Source organism: Coenobita brevimanus, chromosome 112 (genome assembly GCF_032717465.1).
Source record: "Coenobita brevimanus isolate Jiangsu-jjx chromosome 112, ASM3271746v2, whole genome shotgun sequence".
NCBI lineage: Eukaryota > Metazoa > Arthropoda > Malacostraca > Decapoda > Coenobitidae > Coenobita > Coenobita brevimanus.
The window spans coordinates 8480978-8495977 of record NC_137065.1 but is presented as its reverse complement, the minus strand read 5'-3'; the positions used below and the strand labels follow the sequence as shown (position 1 = coordinate 8495977).

General features: G+C 40.8%; 1 long non-coding RNA gene across 1 annotated transcript in view; it reads right to left on the bottom strand.

Moving 5' to 3' along the window:
• Positions 1-9516: 9516 nt before the first annotated feature.
• LOC145418012 (uncharacterized) overlaps positions 9517-15000 on the bottom strand; it is a 28883-nt gene continuing 23399 nt past the window's right edge. The window contains exon 3 of the long non-coding RNA XR_013900625.1: positions 9517-9558. This is a non-coding gene — a long non-coding RNA (uncharacterized LOC145418012). The remainder of the gene's footprint in view (positions 9559-15000) is intronic.

Sequence of the window (15000 nt, the reverse complement as noted above, 5' to 3'; positions counted from 1 at the left end):
ACACAGAATGACTATATCAAAATGAGCGTAAAACAGGAACAATATAGAAATCAGCGTAAGACAGAGTGTCTGTAATTATTAGCTTAAAACAGTGATAGTATAAAAATCAGCTTAAAATGAGTGACATTATGAGAATCAGCGTAAGAGAGAGTGCATTGTGAAAAATCAGTGTAGAAACGAGTGACAGTATGAAAATCAGCGTTAAATAGAGTGACATGACGGGTAATATTAGCGACAAGGTCCAAGTTCACTTCCAGTTTCAACTCTGCAATGCAGTCTGTCAAAGTTCCGATTATTGTGTCCAGCAGGCCTTGGATGAGGTCTACGGAGAATATTTCAAGTTCCAGGATGCAGCCTAACACGTTGACCTGGCACACGGGGAACATAAGCGGCCCCTGACATAATACTCTAACTGTAGAGGATCGGGAGAATGTGGTTATTAGAGGCAGGGAGAAAAGAGGGAGGCAGGGAAAGCATCTGAAAGAGGGAGGAGGAAAGAGGTAGACAGAGAAGGAGAAAGGAGAAAAAGGGAGAGGAATGGGTGGACAGTTGGAGGTAGTGAATGCTCTACTTCACATATTGCTTTGGCTGTGGAGGGTTAAGGAGATTGTTACTGGAGGAGCAGGTGAAGGAGGAGGTAGAGTAAGAACGGAAAGGACTGAGATAAAAGGAAAAGAACGGGGATGCAGAGAGAAAGGAAGAAAGGTTCTTAATCATATGCTGCTTTGGCTGTGTTAATGGTTTAGACTTCAGAGCATAGGAATATAAATCCAAGAGTATTATGTAATGGTGGTTCTGGAAGATTCGACACATTCGTTACTAGCAAAATAAGGCATGGGGTGAAGCGAGTGCGAGTGTCTGTGGGAGTTAGTTAAGACTGAGAGAGTGAGAGTATATAGTAGTAACGTTCTTTCACTTGCGTTATTTTTAATGCCAATGTGAATGGTTTCTCTAAGTGAAACAGTAAGTACAATAAATACTTTTGGAGCGATGTAGGAGTGTGTCTGTGTGTGTGTGTGTGTGTGTGTGTGTGTGTGTGTGTGTGTGTGTGTGTGTGTGTGTGTGTGTGTGTGTGTTATATCTGATACCATCTGTTGCCAGCGAGTGTCCGAATGAATATGTGAGTGAATATGCATGTTAAAAGGAGAACCAGCGAATAAGAGTAACATTCAGACGCCAACCAAAATACAGGGGGAGGCGGTGGCTCAATCGGTAGAGAGGTGGCTTGCGGTCCTACCGGACCCAGGTTCAAATCCCCGCTGGTGCAGGGAACAGTTTAAGGATTTGAATATCATTGCGGCAGAGTTTACCGATCTACCAGAAGACCCGCCGACATGAAAAAATATCCCTGCTAATACCAATACACCAGTCCTGTATGAGACACCCCTAGCATGTATTCAATATGGACGGTGGGTGTTAGCGCCGAAGTGGTGACAAGTACAGGTGTACGATATGTGGGAGGACTACTGGGCCTTGCTAGCAGGCTGGGAAGCCTATGCCCAGAGTCGAGCACATAAAAAAAAAAAAAAAAAAAAAGCCACTAACCAATCTCGGGAATAACAGCTTCAGTGAAGACGTTGGACCCGCTGCAGGGGAGTAAACTCTGTGCCAGACTTCCTCCGGCCAGAATACCAATTACAAAGAGGCTGAGAAGGGCCATCCGCATGGTGGTGGTGGTGGTGGTGGTGGTGATGGTGGTGGTGCCTGTTGGGGAGAGCGAGAGAGTGAGTGTGTAAGTGGGGAAGGTAGGTGAAACGAGGAAGCGTGGAGAGTGAGTGGAAAATTAATGAAAGTAATTATGGGGAGGGAGAGTTATGGATGTGTGAGGAGTGAGATGGGAAGTGGTAAGAGTAGAGAGATTGGGCGATGAATGGGGAGTGTGTGTGTGTGTGTGTGTGGGTGTGGGGAAGCAAAGTAGAAGGAGGGAAAATGGGGGATGAGTGAGGAATGTCTTTGAGAGTCGGGAAGGGATGTACAGGGGGGAAGAATTGACGTGAGTGGGGAATGAGTATGGAAGTGGTATGGCAGGTAAGGGGACGGAGAGTGAAGGATGAGTTGGCAGTGAGTGGGGAAGTGGTAAGGCAGGTATGGGAAGGGAGCGTGAGGGATCAATGGGGAGTAAGTGTGGGAATTTCGGAAACGGAAACTGAGGGAAGCGTGAGCGAGCATTAAGAGAATTTATAAAGTTACGTGCTTCTATTCCTTTTAACCTTAATTTGTCCCAGATTTACGTGTTTTTGCAGCTTATTTCACGCACCTCAGTCGTAGGATAAGACAAAGCCTAGGAGTTATATCAGTCGTAGGATAAGGCAAAGTCTAGGCGTTAATCCTTTCTTTGACTAACCTCATATTCTAGTTTTAACCCCGTACTGCAAATCAGCATTCACGATGGAGAGATGGCAATTTTAGGCCAAGTTAGAGAAAAATAATGCCAAGAGAACCAAGGATCAAACAACTCTCGGTATATTTTTTAATTTACTCGATCAAGTTATTTTCCTATTAAAAGATACTGAGCGAGAAAAAAAAAAATCTGTTTATACAAGAAATGAAATCTGCTTAGCTTTAGCCCACAAGTTGAACTTTTCTGATTGTTACCAAGAGGGAATAAGGTAATAAAATAATGGCTATAGATCATGAGTGAATGATTATAAAGTGTCATAAAGATTTTATGCCGGAAATTTACACAATAGTAGTAACTTATTTTGCTCTAAGATGTGAAAGATGTCGGTTTTCTCTAAGTTAATCAGGGATTTTAGCCAATTTTATAGCAGAGTTTTTCCCAAAAGTAAAGATAATCACATGGTTTTACGGCGTACTTAATAACAAACTCTTAGTAGCAGTGAGAGGATAACAAGTTTTAAAAGAGATTTTTACATTGTTTCATCACAAGATGTGCCCAGAGGTGAAGAAATGTTAAGTGATAGCACGTATAAAATGGATTGTATGTGAATTAACTGAGAGGAGAATGGAGGACGGTAGAGGGAAGAAAGAAGGAGAGAGGAGGAAAGAGAGGATGGAGATGGGAGGGAGTGAGTTAAGGAGGTGGGGTGACAAAGAGAGAGGAGGAGGAATGGGGAAGTAGAGCATGCAAGGACCTTGAGAAAGGAAGAAGGATAATTAGGGAGAGTGAGAAGGGGCTGGTATGGAGGAGAGGAGGAAAGACGGTGATAGAAAGGAGGGGACGATGGGTAGTGGAGGGAGAGAGAGAGAGAGAGAGAGAGAGAGAGCTCTTTGCAAGGTGATCTTCTGTTACCAGATAAGATTTACTTTGTTTCCAGACTGTTTTATCTCGGAAAGAAAAAAAACATGGAGAACAGAATTCAAACACACACACACACACACACACACACACACTGTTTTATCTCAGTACGAAAATAAAACTTGGAGAACAGAATTTAAACATACACACACACACACACATACACACACACACACACACACACACACACACACACACACACACACACACACACACACAGAAAGTTTAGGAAACTTAATGAAAGGAAATAATAGTCTCATAAGAAAATTGAGTTTGTTTTGTTCTAGGTATCTGCAGACGATTTTATATACCTTAGGAGAGACATGGATTAGATATTACATTTATTAACCTCATTACTGCCAGATTTGCCAGCTAAAGTGTAAAAATAAAGACTATTCTGATGATAATGTAGTAAAATGCCTCGTCTCACCTTATACAACAATCAGTTCTTCTACAATAATATTTTCTACATTTATTCGACACATGTACTTGTGATAGGAGTATGAGTTCTCAGTATGTAATAAGTTAACAGATACAGTTAATCAAAATAGTTTAATTACACAGGTGACAGGTGGTTTCATTACATACGTGACAGGTGGTTTCACTTTGACTGTTGATTATCATATTTTTAGCTGAATATTTCTGAGTGAATTGTTTACTTCTTATGTGGCATAAAGTTTTTTCTTCATGCCGTACTGCATACATTTCTGGCCATGCATAACGATGAGTAGTTACTGAAAAATATGTTCATAGGTTCATTGTTTCAAAATGTAAAGAGGGAATGATGTAAAGATGATTTTTTGATACTTGATAAGACAGAGACTCAGTGAAGGAACAGAACCCTGAGGAACACCACACCTGAGTGCTTTAGACGATTTGTGACACTCGACCTAAGTTGTCCTCGTTATTATTATAAAAATAATAATTATTATTATTTTTGATATTATTATTATTATTATTATTATTATTATTATTAGTTTATGTAGATGGTGATGATGACGTTCATTATTGTTATTATTATTATTATTACTATTATTATTATTATTATTATTATTATTATTATATGATGATGCTGATGATAACGTTCATTATTATTATTTTTTGCTGTTGTTATCGTTCTTCTTCTTCTTCTTCTTCTTCTTCTTCTTCTTATCATCATTATTTTTATTATTATTATTATTATTAAAGTTATTATTATCATACATGACTTACAGTCAGAGTCTTTCGATCAATAACAACTCCACCAACTTGTGACCTTCATTCCCTCCTCCTCCTTCTCCTCCCACACACCAGAATTCGTTCTTATCACTTAGTTTTTCATATAAACTTCAATTTTTCTAAGATACACTCTCGTTACTCATAATTCTCGACACAGTAGCATATCTGACTCTGCCAATTACTCCTGTAATTGGCTGAATGGTAAGATAACGATGGTGAATTTAGGAACGTATTTCTTAAGGTAATGAGGTTAATAAGCATCTGCTGGCGTGGCGAGTATCATTTACCTACGGTATGCGTGTGGAAGGAAGAACACATGTTTAAGTACACGGAGCTGCAAGCTGATCTTAGGTGCGGCCACACTTGTTCGAAATATGTGATGGACAAGACGAAGCGACGCACCGGGTTAAAGCCGGAACAGTATCTGCGTCTTATGGTTGCACGGACCCCTAAGCCTCGTTTCCTCTTGTCGGTCACATGGTTGAAGCAAGTGTGGTCCCACACTAAGACACGCTTAGATACACATTAGACATCATTAAAACATTCGGCCGCCCTCACACACACACACACACACACACACACACACACACACACACACACACACACACACACTATACACTCATAGCAGCAGCCTGAGTCAGTCCACTTCAGGGCGAAGACCTCTCACGCTTTTTCATCCCGTCCTACAGTATTAGCTATTAGTCTGGTCCATCGAATACCAGCAAATTCCCTCATTTCATATCTCTATTTTGCTCCTTGTCTGGCTCTTCCTCTCAACCATCTCGGGCCTGCCTCTCTGTTGCCCTGTTGTCCGTCTGTTGTTTGCTCTGCCTGGGACATGACCGTTTATATTGCCTCCTTTTATACCCGCTATCCAGGAAACTTTCATGTTTAAAAGTTTTCTTAGATACTTTGTTAAAATCTTTAATATATCCAATTGTCTCATAGCTAAGAAACAGTCCAGTTAGTTCACTTGGCTGGTCTGCATCTTTAGCAGAACTAAATCATATTTTTTGTTGATTTTTAATTTAAGGATATTGTAAAAAGTCTTCACCTCCAAAGTCACATGTATCTTTAATGAGAACATTGGTGCAATCATATTCTCCTGCTTTATCCATTTTCATTCCTCATTAGAGTTTTTTTTTTTTTTTTTTTTTTTTCCAATTCTATTGCTGGGATTTTCTCCGTCCACTATTTCCATATCCAGAACTTGCTTTTCAGTCACAATTTTACTCCATTACAGTTTGTAATGAAAATATCCTATTTAGTTCACATTTTTTTATTTATTTTTCGCCAGTAACATCTTTCAGAGGAGACATTTGGTTTCATCCCATCCCAAGCTTCCACCTCCTTTCTTTCGACTTACACAATTCCTTGAAGTTTATTCAACCCTGTTCATATTATCCTTTCGGACATCTTCGTTTTTCTTTTCCTATTAATTCTTGGTTCAGTTGCTTTTCCATGCCTCGTTAATAATCAGTGTTTGAACAGTGGATTTCCAGTTACTTTTATTTATAGTTGCATTCAGTTTTTCAAAATTAGCCTTCTTGTACTCGACCACATTCTCTCAAATACTGTAATATTGTCTTTATTGAATTTAAGTGTAATATTGCTATACAGTGGTCATTTCCTAAATTTTTCTCACGAGAGAGAGAGAGAGAGAGAGATACAGACAGACAGAGAGACAGACAGACAGACAGACAGACAGACGGACAGACAGAGAAAGAGAGAGCATCTACAGATTATCGACTAATAACTCGCAGCACTTTAAATTATTTGATACCATCAGTTTTTCCTTAATTGACGAAATTTGTAAATTCTGGCTGCCGAATTAGAAAAAGTATTTATTAAGCTGACGTGGGCAATAACTTCTGCTGGAGTGTATCGTTTGTATACGGCATGCCTCTTGAAGGAAGAACACTTGTATAGGTATACTGGAGCAGATCCTTCCAGCCTGTTGTTAAAGCAAACTTGTATATTCATCACACACACACACACACACACACACACACACACACACACACACACACACACACACACACAGTATACATACTGTACATACACATATATGATACATGGCAGCAGCCTTAGTCAGTACACTGCACCACAATGACATCTCTCATCATTTTCCCTCCCGTCCTTCAGTATTGGCTCTTAGCCTGCTGCATAGAATTGCAGCAAAATTCCGAATACCAGCGAATTTCCGCATTTCATATCTTCCTTTTCCTACTTGTCTGGCTCTTCCTCTCACTCATCTCGGGCCTGCCTCACCGTTGCCTTGGTTGTCCGTCTGTTCTCTGTTCTACCTAGGACATGACCTCTGTATATTACCTACTTATTTCCGTGCCATCCAGGAAACGCTGTTTTCATGATTATAAGTTTTCTTAGTTTCTTCAAACTTTTAATATGGTCAACTATCGCTTAGCTTCGAAACAGTTCAATTTACCTTACCTTCATGCTGGAAGTTTGTTTTCATTCAACCTCTTCCAAAATAGGATGGTCGATCCTAACCCTCTCAGAATCGCCCAATTGCCTCAGTATCTTGTTTTTGGAAAGTCTTTGAGGGGATGTTTAACTAGAAGATTCAGAAGCATTGTCCTCTCATAAACTTTTTTCTTCTACAGATGCTCCACTGGTGATGTACACCTTTCCTTTTGGTTTTTGGCCATCCTTGTTCTAGGACTGTGGCGAAACCTTTGTCATTGCACGTGTCATAGTCAAAGCTATCGACCGAGTTTGGCAAAAATTGTTGATTTCCAAAGCGAGCTTTTAAGATTCCTTTCCTGTCTGCGCCTTCATCTCAAGCTTCCATTGTGGTCGTTCTGTAGCTGCTATTGTAGACTGCCTATGTTCGTCTTCTAAAACTATCGATAGTGATGTTCCTCAGTGCTCTATAGTCACACCGGCTCTATCATTTCTTTTCATAAGTGATTTTCTGAACTGCATTTTTATCCACGTCCACTTTCAATCAGATGGCTCCATCCTTCACAAGCCTACATGTTTAGCCTATTTCGGTGTCCGTTTCTTCAGTTCTATGAGTAATGATGTGATGAAGCTGAGGTTCACTAATTATTGACTTGTTTGTCATTTTTTATTCTCTCTCTCTCTCTCTCTCTCTCTCTCTCTCTCTCTCTCTCTCTCTCTCTCTCTCTTTCTATATATATATATATATATATATATATATATATATATATATATATATATATGTACATATATATATATAGATATATATATATATATATATATATATATATATATATATATATATATATATATATATATATATATATACAATATCTACACCTTCTGTCCCTTTAAAATCAATAACAGAAATATCCCTTTATATTCAGCAATACACAGCTGAATCCATCATTGTCTCTTAATACTCTTCGGTTTTCTTTCTCTACAGGTTTTGAATAGATCATACTACTACCTGTGCAAAATCTCCTTCCAAGGGTTTACGCGCAATAAACCGACTCCGTGTTTTCGTTACACTAGACAGTTGTTGACTTTGTATAGAGGTCTTATTCACCCGTGTGTGGAGTACATCTACCATATTTGGCCCTGGAGTCGTTCCCCACACACCGTTCCTGTAAACAAGTTGGAATCAAAGGCTTATCGTCTATTAACATCCCCTCTCTCACAGACTTCCTTCAACCTATCCCTCCTCTCTGCAGTGTTGTATCTCTATCTCTGCACCATCTTCACACTCTCACCCCTTCTCTGTCCAGCTGCCTAATGCAAGAGTAAACGATATTCATGAATGCAGAAGGTCAGCTCCGGAACTGCCTTCTTCAGCCTGTATTTTCCTTTGTCCGGGACCCGAGTCACATCATAGAATTAGTGGATCATTAATTTTGCATTCCTGTGTTTTGTTCTCCGTGTAAAGTAGAGCTTTTGGGGTTTTTAGTCTGTGATTGTTTCTTCATTGCATGAAAAAGTACGTTTTTCGATTGTTTATATCGTATACTTTCGTCTGATCAATTTTAAAGAATGGTTTTTTTTTTCTTGCTCCACGGGACATCTATCAGTGTTTTTCCATGTCTTTCCGAACACTCCTACGTTTGCTGTACAACGACTTCGTTCGCCTCAGTGTGGTAAACCAATAGCAGCCGACACTGATGATATTATATGTGACCGGGTAGTATCGTCATTGTCAGTAGCTGACGACTCACCACACTTTCAAAGTCCATGCAGAGAAAAACAGGAGAGACGATCGGACTCCTCATGCCCACTGCTCATCCCAAGGTTTCGTTTGCAAAGGCGCCTGATTGTAAAAATTCCTATACTCCTGACACCTCTTTCTCCGGATCAGCGCGACTACGTCAAAGTCATCTGGTGCATCGCTGCCGAAGATTAAGGACCATGGTTTGACGGAACTCGTCTTTGTTGTTTAGAAAGAGGCTGGTGGTTGTGAGGGATCCCTTCAAGTGGTGGCATCGATATAGCCGGGAATCTTCGCTAACCTGTTATACGAACGTCTCTCACCTCCTTCCCTATCCAGTGAAAGAACCTGGTAGACTGCAAGATAGTGAACTACATAGAAAAAGACGAGTTGGTGCCTCGTATGTCCAATTCAGGCACTTAGTGGAACACTTTTCATCTGATCCCTAGTAAAGAATCTTCTAAGTGTGGTTGCACCTGATTAGTGTAGTTCCCTTGATGACTGGAATGCACAGGCTTCAGCACCAAGACAACGCAGTGTTCCCTTGAAGAACTATCATTAAGGGTTATGTAGAAAATGGAATTATATATAAAATTATACATTACCGTTCCTTATATTTCTCTGGGAAATGAATTCATATGATACTTTTTATCATTTAAATTACCTTAATTCACAAAGGAGTAAAAAATAATTATGATCTGTGTATTAGTCAGGTAATAAAAACAATGTAAGATGCTGCTTTGGATTTATTCACATACACACTCGTGCTCGCTCCCACACACAAACACGCACATGTACACAGAATGGAGATTGGTCCTGGTTCCGGTTCTCTTTGTTTTAAGTAGATTCAGCGGGTTCCATGTTATCCCACAATTCCAAGAACTCCACCAAGCAAGCATGTGATGAATTAGATGAGCTGTGGGGGAAGAGAGAGAGAGACCGTTCCAAGGGTTATGGATCATTTTTTCAGAATAGAGAGATAAGTTATAGGACTTTCAGATTTTTTTCAGGAGAGAAAGAGAGAGAGAGAGAGAGAGAGAGAGAGACAGACAGACAGACAGACAGACAGAGACAGAGACAGAGGTTACAGGGGTGATGGATCTTTTTTTGATGTTAGAGAAAGAGAAGTTTTAATTTTTGATGGATCGTTTTTTCAGGTTAGAGAGGGATAAGTTATTGAGTTATGGATATTTTTTTCAGGTTAGAAAGAGAGAGAGAGAGAGAGAGAGAGAGAGAAGATACAGGCGTTATACATGTTTTTTTCACGTAAGAGATATGTTATAGAGGTTATGGATTTTTTTTTTTTTTTTTTAGAACAACCACGATCTAACACTTAAAGTAAAATTTCCACAGGCGTGATAAGGATCATGAAAGTAAGTTTCGTATCTTGATACATATGTTTTTAGTATAAAATAAAAAGTATCAGATAATAACTCTCTCTCTCTCTCTCTCTCTCTCTCTCTCTCTCTCTCTCTCTCTCTCTCTATCTATCTCTCTCTCTCTCTCTCTCTCTCTCTCTCTCTCTCTCTCTCTCTCTCTCTCTCTCTCTCTCTCTCTCTCTCTCTCTCTCTCTCTCTCTCTCTCTCTCTCTCTCTCTCTCTCTCTCTCTCTCTCTCTCTCTCTCTCTCTCTCTCTCTCTCTTTCCCCGTCAATTCTTCTATATCTATCTCTCGTACTCACAAGGCAAGCTTCGACAAAAGACACAGGATGACCGCCACGAGGCTTTCAAGGCCGAGGATTTGTAGCAAGATATCCACGATTACCTCAGGTGGTGTGCCGACTGTGGTAGAGGAAGGGGAGAGGGTCGATTAGGTCAAGTGATTAGAGAACCAGCCTGGTGTATTAAGGGACGCATGGCAGAACAGGACAGGGTATGGTAATGACGGAGGAATGCAGGGCAGGGTAATGTCGAGGAAGGCAGGGAAGGGTAAAGTAGAGGAATTCAGGGCAGGGTAATGTAGAGGAAGGCAGGGAAGGGTAATGTAGAGGAAGGCAGGGAAGGGACGCATAATTTAGAGGAAGGCAGGGCAGGACAAAGCAGGTGAGCAGTGTGGGGAAATGTTGGAGGGGGGTTTGACTGAGAGAGAATATATCTTTCTCACTCCTGTTCTTTAGGAATTAGTGTAATGTCTTTGTTATCGACATCATTATCGTCTTATCATTATCTGAACTCTATATCCCACATATATAAACAAAATAGCCAGAAGATTTAAAAGATTTACTACACCACAAATAAAAACAAATTAGCAGGAAGATTAAAAAGATTTCCCACACCACAAATAAAAACCAATTTACCTGAAGATTAAACAGATTCGCCACACTGAACTACTTGGTGAATAAGCCGAAAATAAGTCTTCATATTATATGGAAGAAGTTTAGTGAATACAAGAAAAGCCGAGGTGATGACATGAAACAAACACATGCAGTAGAACGCTGTGTAAATCTGATCGCTCAAGAGTCGGAGGAAATATAGTATTGGAGGAATTTACAAAGTGGCCAAAGCACCAGACAGAACTATGGGACCTCAAGTAAGTCGTAGGATAGGAGAAGAGGCATATTATGGCACTGTGAAGCATGGGGAAGTAGGACAGCAAAGTGACCCTGACGATCCTGAATTGATGCATGCATCTATCTTTGAATACTTGGAACCGAAAAAGGGTCGAAGTGCTGTGATGAAGTGCTGCAGGTCAGTATGTGGAGTTAGATGACTTAGCAGAGTGAAAGAGGATATTGAAAGAGTTTGAAAGACAAGGGACGTGTTAAAGTAGACGTAGTGAAATGGAATGGGCATATAAGGCTATGTTATGATATAGGCAATTGAGAGAAGGTGTGGTGGGAGATTAATGACAGTATGCAGATTAGAAGTGGAGTTAATGAGGGAAATGATGAGGTCTAGACGCAGCAGGAAGGATAGTGTTGAAATATATTTTTCACTAGAGATGTGACTGAGAGTGAGAAGTGTGTATGGTATAAAGCAAATTAGAATGAAGTGGCTCAGGGGAGAACAGCTCTACAAGTAACCTGTGAGGGAAAGAAATGAAGTATCTGGGGTAAACCGTGAATAAGGAGGGGATGAGAGTGAAGTAATTTTAAGATAGATTTACATAGACCATTAAATTAGACAGCTGAGAAACAGAATGAGAGTGAATGAGGTTGCTTACTCCTGCTTTCCGGCACCGCCAACATGGAATGAGTAACATGTCGTTAAAATAAAGTCATAGTACTGCCACCAAAATAAAATAAACCAACGTAAAACAGAATCACAAAATAACGGAATGATATCGGCGCCAGAATAAAACAAAATCGCTTAAGTCAAGGATATGATAGTCAGAGAAAAACAGAATCGCATAACATAAAGCTAGGATATGACAGCCAGAGTAAAATAGAATCACAATGCATTAAGTTAGGGTATTAGTGCCAGTTTAAAACAGAATCACACAACATAAAGCTAAGGTATGGGAGCTAGAGTAACAACCTATAGAATGGGTATGAGAGCCAGATTAAAACAATCACATAACATAAAGCTGTGGTATGAGAGACAGGGTAAAACAAAGTATGAAAATCAGCGTAACACAGAATGACTATATCAAAATGAGCGTAAAACAGGAACAATATAAAAATCAGCGTAAGACAGAGTGTCTGTGATTATTAGCTTAAAACATTGATAGTATAAAAATCAGCTTAAAATGAGTGACATTATGAGAATCAGCGTGAGAGAGTGCATTGTGAAAATCAGTGTAGAAACGAGTGACAATACGAAAATCAGCGTTAAATAGAGTGACATGACGGGTAATATTAGCGACAAGGTCCAAGTTCACTTCCAGTTTCAACTCTGCGATGCAGTCTGTCAAAGTTCCGATTATTATGTCCAGCAGGGCTTGGATGAGGTCTACGGAGAATATGTCAAGTTCCAGGATGCAGCCTAAAACGATGACCTGGCACACGGGGAACATAAGCGGCCCCTGACATAATACTCTTACTGTAGAGGTTTGGGAGAATGTGGTTATTAGAGGCAGGGAGAAAAGAGGGAGACAGGGAAAGCATCTGAAAGAGGGAGGATGAAAGAGGGAGACAGAGAAGGAGAAAGGAGAAAAAGGGAGAGGAATGGGTAGACAGTTGGAGGTAGTGAATGCTCTCCTTCACATATTGCTTTGGCTGTGGAGGGTTAAGGAGATTGTTACTGGAGGCGCAGATGAAGGAGGAGGTAGAGGAAGAACGAAAAAGACTGAGATAAACGGAAAAGAACGCGGATGCAGAGAGAGAGAGGAAGAAAGGTTCTTAATCATATGCTGCTTTGGCTGTGTTAATGGTCTAGATTTCAGAGCATAGGAATATAAATCTAAGTGTATTATGTAATGGTGTTTCTGGAAGATTCGACACATTCGTTACTAGTAAAATAATACAAATAGAGTAACTTCTTTATAGTAAGCTTGTGACAGTAGGAGAATGAACCTGAGTTAGAACGTCTCCGAAACTGTCTTTCTCCAATATCCATAAATTGATTTTGAGTTAATGAGTGAGTTAGATGGAGCATCCTTTGGAGTATGAGTGAACCTGCATGGGGTGAAGCGAGTGAGAGTGTCTGTGGGAGTTAGTTAAGACTGAGAGAGTTAGAGTATATAGTAGGAACGTTCTTTCACCTGCGTTAGGTTTAATGCCAGTGTGAATGGTTGGTAGAGGAGTTTGGAAGGGTGTGTGAAAGGAGGAATTTGAAAGTAAATGAGAATAAGAGTAAAGTGATGAAGTGTACGAGGTTGATAGATGGTAGGGGGATGAATATAGTTTTGAATGGTGAGTTGCTTGAGGAGGTAGATTGTTTTAAATATCTAGGGTCACATGTTGCTGTGGATGGAAGAATAGATGCAGAAGTGAAGTTTAGAATAAATGAAGTAGGAAAGGTGCTGGGAGGAATGAAAAAAGTGTTTAAATGTCGTTCGCTTAGAATGGATGTAAAGAGAAGGCTGTATGAGGGTGTTGTGGTACCGACTGCATTATATGGGGCTGAAACATGGAATATGGGTGTAGCAGAGAGGAAAAGTTTGAATGTAATGGAGATGAGGTGTCTGAGGAGTATGTGTGGAGTGACGCGTATGGATCGGGTGCGAAATGATGAAGTGCGAAGGAGAACTGGAGTTGTTCAGGAGATGGCTGGTAGAGTTGAGCAGAGGGTGTTGCGATGGTTTGGGCATATGGAGAGAATGGATAATGAGCGATTGGTGAAAAAGATAACTAGATCTGATGTGAGAGGTGTAAGGCTGAGAGGAAGACCACGAATAGGATGGATGGATAGTGTGAAGAGAGCGCTGGATGCGAGAGGGATGTCTGTCGAGCAAGGAAGAGTGGCTGTGCGTGACAGAAATAAATGGAGAGAAATTGTGAATAAATAAGTGATGAGGCAGCCCTGAGGGGATATTCTCCCGCATTTGGTCTGATCAGCTAGTCAGGTCAGGTGCGGGTAAGGGGATGGGTATGTTATGATGTGGCAGGGGTAAACCAGCTCTGCTGTCGGGCCCTGCTGCGGATGTCACTGATTGCATTGCGCAGTTGACCCTTGTGCGGTGTGGTGCGGTGAGGATCTGTCCGTTCTCCCCTTTGGGGCTAAGATGTGAATGAATGTGTTTAAATGGATGAGTAAATGGAGAGTGTGTCGTCCTGTCTCGGCTACCTCCCTTTCCTTGGGGGAAGCAGCCTAGGTATATAGATAGATAGATAGTGAATGGTTTCTCTAAGTGAAACAGTAAGCACAATAAATACTTTTGGAGCGATGTAGGAGTGTGTGTGTGTGTGTGTGTGTGTGTGTGTGTGTGTGTGTGTGTGTGTGTGTGTCTGTGTCTGTGTTATATCTGATACCATCTGTTGCCAGCGAGTGTACGAATGAATGTGTGAGTGAATATGCATGTTAAAAGGAGAACCAGAGAATGAAAGTAACATTCAGACGCCAACCAAAATCCAGCCACTAACCAATCTCGGGAATAACAGCTTCAGTGCAGACGTTTGACCCACTGCAGGACAGTAAACTCTGTGCCAGACTTCCTTCGGCCAGAAGACCAATTACAAAGAGGCTGAGAAGGGCCATCCGCATTGTGGTGGTGGTGGTGGTGGTGGTGCCTGTTGGGGAGAGCGAGAGTGTGAGTGTGTAAGTGGGGAAGGTAGGTGAAACAAGGGAGCATGGAGAGTGAGTGCAAAATTAATGAAAGTAATTATGGGGAGGGAGAGTTATGGATGTGTGAGGAGTGAGATGGGAAGTGGTAAGAGTAGAGAGACTGGGCGATGAATGGGGAGTGTGTGTGTGTGTGTGTGTGTGTGTGTGTGTGTGTGTGTGGGGAAGCAAAGTAGAAGGAGGGAAAATGGGGGATGA